This window comes from Amia ocellicauda, unplaced genomic scaffold, assembly GCF_036373705.1.
Source record: "Amia ocellicauda isolate fAmiCal2 unplaced genomic scaffold, fAmiCal2.hap1 HAP1_SCAFFOLD_26, whole genome shotgun sequence".
In the NCBI taxonomy this organism is placed as follows: Eukaryota; Metazoa; Chordata; class Actinopteri; order Amiiformes; family Amiidae; genus Amia; species Amia ocellicauda.
The window spans coordinates 293194-299854 of record NW_027102823.1 but is presented as its reverse complement, the minus strand read 5'-3'; the positions used below and the strand labels follow the sequence as shown (position 1 = coordinate 299854).

The following is a 6661-nucleotide window of genomic DNA, read 5'->3' as shown; positions in this document are numbered from 1 at the left end:
CTATATGCTTCTGTTAGATATTGTGTTTTGTCCATAATTACTATTCTGCCCCCTTTATCCGCTGGTTTTATAATAATGTTCTTATTTTTTTGTAATTGTTGTAAAGCTCTCCTTTCCCCCTGTGTTAGGTTATCCAAGCGGTTATCTTGATTGTATTGTATATTGTAGCTGTAATTTTGGTCTGTTGTTATTAGTTGTCTTATATGTGGATGCATTTGATTATTTTTTGGTTCCCAAGTTGATTTGGGAATAAAAGGTCTAGGTGAATGTTGTGTATCCTTAAAGAAATCTGCTAATTTTAATCTACGATGATATGTTTGTATGTCTGCTTTAAGCTGTGTAGAAAAAATAAGGTCGGGGGTCGGGACAAAGGAAAGCCCTTTGTTTAAGAGATTCCTCTGTTCCATATTTAATCTGAATATTCTGGATAAGTTCAATATGTTAGGTGTGTCCTGTTGTATTAATTCTGTAGTGTTCCTGTTCACTGAAATGTTTGTGCTCACAGGATTTATAAGTTTAAATGCCTTATCCAGTGGTATAGGATTGTTTGTGCTGTTTGGGTAGTCCAGTGGATGTCATCGGAGAGAGTTCTATATGTTGTTGGGTCTATTGACGTGATATTATTGTAATTGTTCATTATGTATGAGTTTATTTCTCTAATGTTGTTTTGTGTATGTTCCTCCAGATGAGTTGAAAAGTTGATCATAGGGATATGTATCTGTGCCCGAGGAAATTTTATTTCTGCTGTTCGAACCATTTTCTGTAATTGCTTAATTGCGGTTTCTTTTACTTTTTGGTCCCTGTTATTGATTCCAAATGAAAGGATTAGATGTTGTACTTCCTTATTGAGGGCTGTGCGTTCTAGAATACTGGAAGCATGTATAAATTTGGCTCCTGGGTAGCTATCGATTTGTATATGTGAATTATTATGTTGCCCTATGGTATCCAAATTGGAATCCCCTATGATTACTATCGGTTTTGTTGTAGTTAAATGCCAATCTGTTAGTTTTCTCTCTGTGTTTGGGTGTCTATGAACCGTATATCGTGTATTTTCATGAGGTGGTGTTGTATTGAGGCTATCATTGTTTTCGAATTGTGAATCTGTTCCATCAGTATTATCCTGATCTGCGTCAATATTACTTGTGTCTATTATGGGGCTGTCCAGTGGAATCATATTTGTTGTAGAGTGGTGTATCTGGGCTGGTATTGTGGTTTGTCTAGGTTTGGCTATGGTTCGGGGAGGTAAGGGGTTAGTATATGGTAGTCTAGGGAGGCTGGGGTTTTCTTCTATTGGGGTTGATATTATGGTTGGTCTTGGTTTGGGTATATTGTGTGGGAGCAAGGGACTAGAATATGATAGTCTTGTAGGGATAGGAGTTTCTTCTATAGGGGACGAGTGAATGCCTTGTGAATCCGAAACTACCACATTACTGTAGAATCTAGCAGTTTTGGGTCTCTGTGTAGATAGGTTGGGTTCTAGTGTGGCTAAAGAAGCAAACTGATTACATAGTTGTGAATTAACATTCTGTGTGTCTATTAATCCGTTTGTTGATGCGATTTGTGTTTGATTAGTTAGGAGGATTTCAATTCGGTGCTTGGTTTTATGTAGAATTTCTGGCTTTAATCTATTTCCATAATTTCGTTTTGCCCATGTCATAGCTTGGTGCAGTTTATCTTTCCAGTTCGTTCCTTTGTATTGTAGAATGTCTTCTAGTAATGTGTTTAATGCATTTTCATAATGTACTTGCAATATCTGTAAATTTGTGTGCATCCAATTAATTGCGTTAGCTGTCAGTAGTTCTAAAGTATCAAATGTAGGGATAGCAGGTTTGATGTACTGTCCTAGTATTTTAGTTTGTCTTTGGAAGGCTATTGGTAATTTGTCTTGATAAATAGCACTATTTGTTATTGTTAGGTGATGACTAATCTGTATAATTTTGTAGAAATGTTTAACCATTTGTGTTCTGTCCATAGTGTTTGTAGATAGGATACAATACTATATAGTATGACAATTTATTTATTAATGGTTTTTAAAAAAAGGAAAAAATAATGTTGTAGTTAGCATTAACAAATTGCTCCAGCTAGTAAAAACAAAGGCTCTGCTATTGTTGTTCTTTAAGAAACCTCAGTATGATGTGCTTAAAATATCCTAAAAACAGAGCATAAAACAGTCTTTTAAAACAAAAATATACAGGAGTAATACAGATAAAAGAAAAGTCATACAAAATGCATCAATATATCGTACATAGGTAGGATGACTTTTTTCCGGTTTTGGGTTTAAAAGCAAGAGTAAATAAGTCCAATTCCTACCCTTGTAATTCCGTTGAAAGTCTTCCAAGTCCTGGTATCCGGTGTGTTGTCCGTTCTGTATCCGAGTTGAATCCTGCAATGAGATGTCTGGAGAAAGGGGCCTGTAGGTGATAAAATCTCTTTGAAGTGGACGAGAGCCGAAATCCCGACATAGAGCTACGAACCCGGGCCAACCGGCATTTCCAAAAGATGGCATGGATTGACATCAGTCATAAATCAAGCCCCCCTCCATTAGGACACTGGGGGCTGAAACCGAAATCCAATCTCAAGAACTGAAGAACCAATCACCTATTGATCTGACAGACTATAAGGAACAGTGCACAGTCTCTCTCTCTCTCTCTCTCTCTTTCTCTCTCACCTGAACCAGTAACTCGCTGCCACAGCTCAAGCTGTAGCTCTGTTGCCCGAACCGGAACCAGAAACCAACCAAGTCTTTGCCGGCAACAGAAGAGTTAAACTGGGAGAAGGAGATTGAGCCGTACGAAGAATTCTATTAAAGGACTTTATTAAAGAAAGAACTTCACAGACTGTGCATGTCCGCCTGTGCCCACCTGATCAGTGGAGTTTTACAGCTGGACAATTGAGTAAGTCGAATGTATATGAAAGTGTTTAGTCATTTAAATAGCTATTTGAGTCTTAAGAAACTTGACCCTTGGAACAAACAGGGCCCTGCTTTCCTCAAAGACTTTGTCTTCAAGTAACTACGGTGGAACCCTGCTTACAAAGAAGATTTTGTGCACAACCTTGGAGCCTTCAAACCAGTGGAAAATCTGTTTGGAAAAGACTCTAATTTCGCGAAACCCCAAAATCCAGGTGCATCGACTGAGTGGAAGTTCTTGGACAAAGCCGAACCGCACTGCCTTTGTTCCAAACCACACGGACCATGTGCCGTGTGCTGTGATCTGAGCCCGAAGACAGAGAGGCCTCTCTGCGACGAAGTTCAGATAAGTTTAACAGTTTGGAGTTCATGATTCATGACATTTGAGAAATCAATTAGAAATGTTATTCTGTGATTCATAACTCTAGAATGTGTAATATCATTTAGTTTTCTTAAATATAAATGTGTGTTACATTAAACTGTTTTGTTGATAATTTTAGAAATAAAATCTGTCAACCCCGAGAAATATCTTCTCATTCCTGTTTAACTGTTTAGTCTGAAATTGACACAAGTCAATAGACGTTAGATTATTGGTGGCCCTGCCTATCCTTGATCATTGAATAATAATCAGTTAAGGGAAATTGTGGTAACAAGTAATGATAGGATCTTTCTCGGCACCTAAACGTAAATGAGACTGATATATATATATATAACGAGAAGTTACCTGACATAAATACTAACCTGCGTAGTTATTTAATGTCTGACTAACAATACTAACGAGAGACTCACCTTCGTCTTACTAACCGGTATTGTAGTTAATGTGTTTATAACCTTTTTTGTTTAACGATTTGTGTGTTATCATATGCGATCCCATGGTCTTTGATTTGGTCACGGAAGTGATTTGTCTTTGATTTGTTGATCTAGAGTTGAATTTTAATTAGCTTTTCCCTTTTGAATAATTAGTGTAGTGCTACATTTAGTCTTTGTTTTTGAATAAATTTAACAATTTATATCTTTGGAATTGGTGTCTGTGTCCAATTATTACAGAAATTGAGTTCTACAAGATTCCAGGATTCGTGATAAGGTGATACTATAAATTCACTTCTTAAATTGAAATTTATAAGTGTACCTTACGATACAACTGATAGCACTGCAACTCAGTGTAGGTGTGCGTTCAGTCCGGCAAACACAACATTTCAGTTATGAAACGCTTTCTACAGGTGATGTATAAATGTAATATTTTCACACATTTGAATAAGTTTGATTTGATACAAGATTTATGAAGTTGACCAAACAAAATGACATAATATTTTTCAGGGGATAAAAATCTCACGACACAATTGGGTAGTCCTCACGGCACACGGGTTGAAAACCACTGAGCCAAGCCACGGTGCTTCTTGGCTTTGCACTGCCACTGAGACTGCCAGGCGAAGACCGTGAGAAGTTTACCTTCGATAGCTCAGTTGGTAGAGCGGAGGACTGTAGGTTTCAGGCAGCGGGCATCCTTAGGTCGCTGGTTCAATTCCGGCTCGAAGGAAGGCGTGATTATGGTTTGACAACGGTTTTGGACGAGCTCCCAAATGTCAAGCCATTGGATTTGCATGAGGACAAGGAGAAAACCCCGGAAATTCGGATTTGTTGTGGAGAACTCGCATTGCCCAAACATCTCATATGCATGTGACCCTTGTCACCCTGAGCCCAGTTTTCTAAACTGGCCAGAAAGCGGTCTGGAACAATCATGAAGCCAACACATTGTGAAGCACTTCACTGAAGCCCGGGTAGCTCAGCCGGTAGAGCATCAGACTTTTAATCTGAGGGTCCAGTGTTCGACTCCCTGTTCGGGCGCCTTGTTGACCAAGGGCCATGATGGTGAAAAGCCTGGATGGCCTTCCAGTTGACAATAAAATATGCAGTTGCGTCTAGGCAAGGTTTCTGGTCCTCTTTGCTTTTTTCGGCAAATATCCAGCCTGGGCAAGTGTTGTCTTCCAGAGGCAAGTCAAGCCAGGAACTCTGAGAGATGTTTTTGCCGTTGACGACGTGTCACTTTAGAACAGCACAACATGCATCTCTACTTGACTTGGCACAATCTGTGAGGGTTGGACCAACACAACGTGTCCACACATTTGCAGGCGTCTTGAAATACTTGGAATGACCTGTGGCCCATGCCATGCAGAAGTCCACAGCTATGCGTGTCAGCATGCTCTGCTCCTCATCCCCAATGTGCCACTTGTAAGAACTGTGTAAAAAGCGACAGAGAACGTGATCAGCAAAGAAACACAATTCTCCTGAGAACGACAATCATCGTGCCGATCGTAATCTCAGTGCATACCTGGATGCCCAACAAGCCAAGCCAGTGGTTCCCAAGCGTTGTAATGCCACGGCACACTTTGCTGAGACCAAAAACCTTCGCGGCGCACCAACATGAAAAAAAAAAAAAAGGATTTACTAGGTATTGTCTCACCTGAATGGCAACAGGCTGCTAAAACTATTATCACACGCACATTGCATGTTAAAGTATGTCAGTAAGGGAGTAATTAAAAGGGCAAATGTGTGAAGTGCAAGGAGTGGCCTTTAGTGGTTAGGTAAAAAAGTACACAGACAAACTAAATAATCCCTTGATACAAATGATTTATTTAGTGCAGACAGACCAAGACCAGACACAATAAACTATTCGCAGTAAATATAAATTCACAGCAAAATAGGTTCAGTTCACAATATCCTATAACAAGCTGTATTTAACGAAGTGGTTAAACGTTACAAAGGGCATTACAATTGTTGAAAAACAATAGCACACGGATCAAACATGCTATCCCCGCCGTTTTATTCGATTTGATTAGACGTTTCGCGACCGAAATGTTTTGTGTGCAGACTGAACGCACACCTGAGCCGAGCACGATCACAATACATATCCACAGTTAATCTAAGCAGTATCATATTGTAACCGTTTCGGTCTGTTATCAACCCATCCGGATCCAAAACCAGGAGTCAGACACCCTTTTCGGTGGACACGCTGTTGACTTCTCACAAGCACCATCTGCCTTCACAAAGGCAGCGCTAGCAGTGGAAAGAACGAAGAACTGCAGGAGAAACGCCGGGGCTATTTAGAGCCCGATTATTCAACACAGAGGGGGGAAACCAAAGCCAAATGAGACTTAGAGGAACAGGAGACATCCAACAACAGTGTAAAGATAAAAAGGAATTCACCATCTGTCCCTTTAATCAATTGCCTTGCAGTTCCACTGTGTAGCGTTATGTTGGGTGTATTTTGATAAGAGCATTTGGGCTCTGAGCTGAAGCACTGATCTAAAGAAGACCTCTCCACCCCCAAAGTTATCAGATTTCCTTTGCTCATCAGCTTGGAACTGGTTTGCATCAAAGTGACAGTTTTGGGGAGGATGGCACTGAGAAGAGGCCAAATAGGTTGAATCCTGCAATGAGATGTCTGGAGAAAGGGGCCTGTAGGTGATAAAATCTCTTTGAAGTGGACGAGAGCCGAAATCCCGACATAGAGCTACGAACCCGGGCCAACCGGCATTTCCAAAAGATGGCATGGATTGACATCAGTCATAAATCAAGCCCCCCTCCATTAGGACACTGGGGGCTGAAACCGAAATCCAATCCCAAGAACTCAAGAACCAATCACCTATTGATCTGACAGACTATATGGAACAGTGCACAGTCTCTCTCTCTCTCTCTCTCTCTTTCTCTCTCACCTGAACCAGTAACTCGCTGCCACAGCTCAAGCTGTAGCTC

General features: G+C 40.3%; 2 non-coding genes across 2 annotated transcripts; both read left to right on the top strand.

Annotated features, from left to right (window-relative positions):
• Positions 1-4356: 4356 nt before the first annotated feature.
• On the top strand, positions 4357-4445 carry trnay-gua (transfer RNA tyrosine (anticodon GUA)). Its single transcript is given in 2 exon segments — positions 4357-4393; positions 4410-4445. It is a non-coding gene; the product is annotated as a tRNA-Tyr (tRNA).
• Positions 4446-4680: 235 nt separating this feature from the next.
• On the top strand, positions 4681-4753 carry trnak-uuu (transfer RNA lysine (anticodon UUU)). The gene has a single exon. It is a non-coding gene; the product is annotated as a tRNA-Lys (tRNA).
• The last annotated feature ends 1908 nt before the right edge of the window (positions 4754-6661 follow it).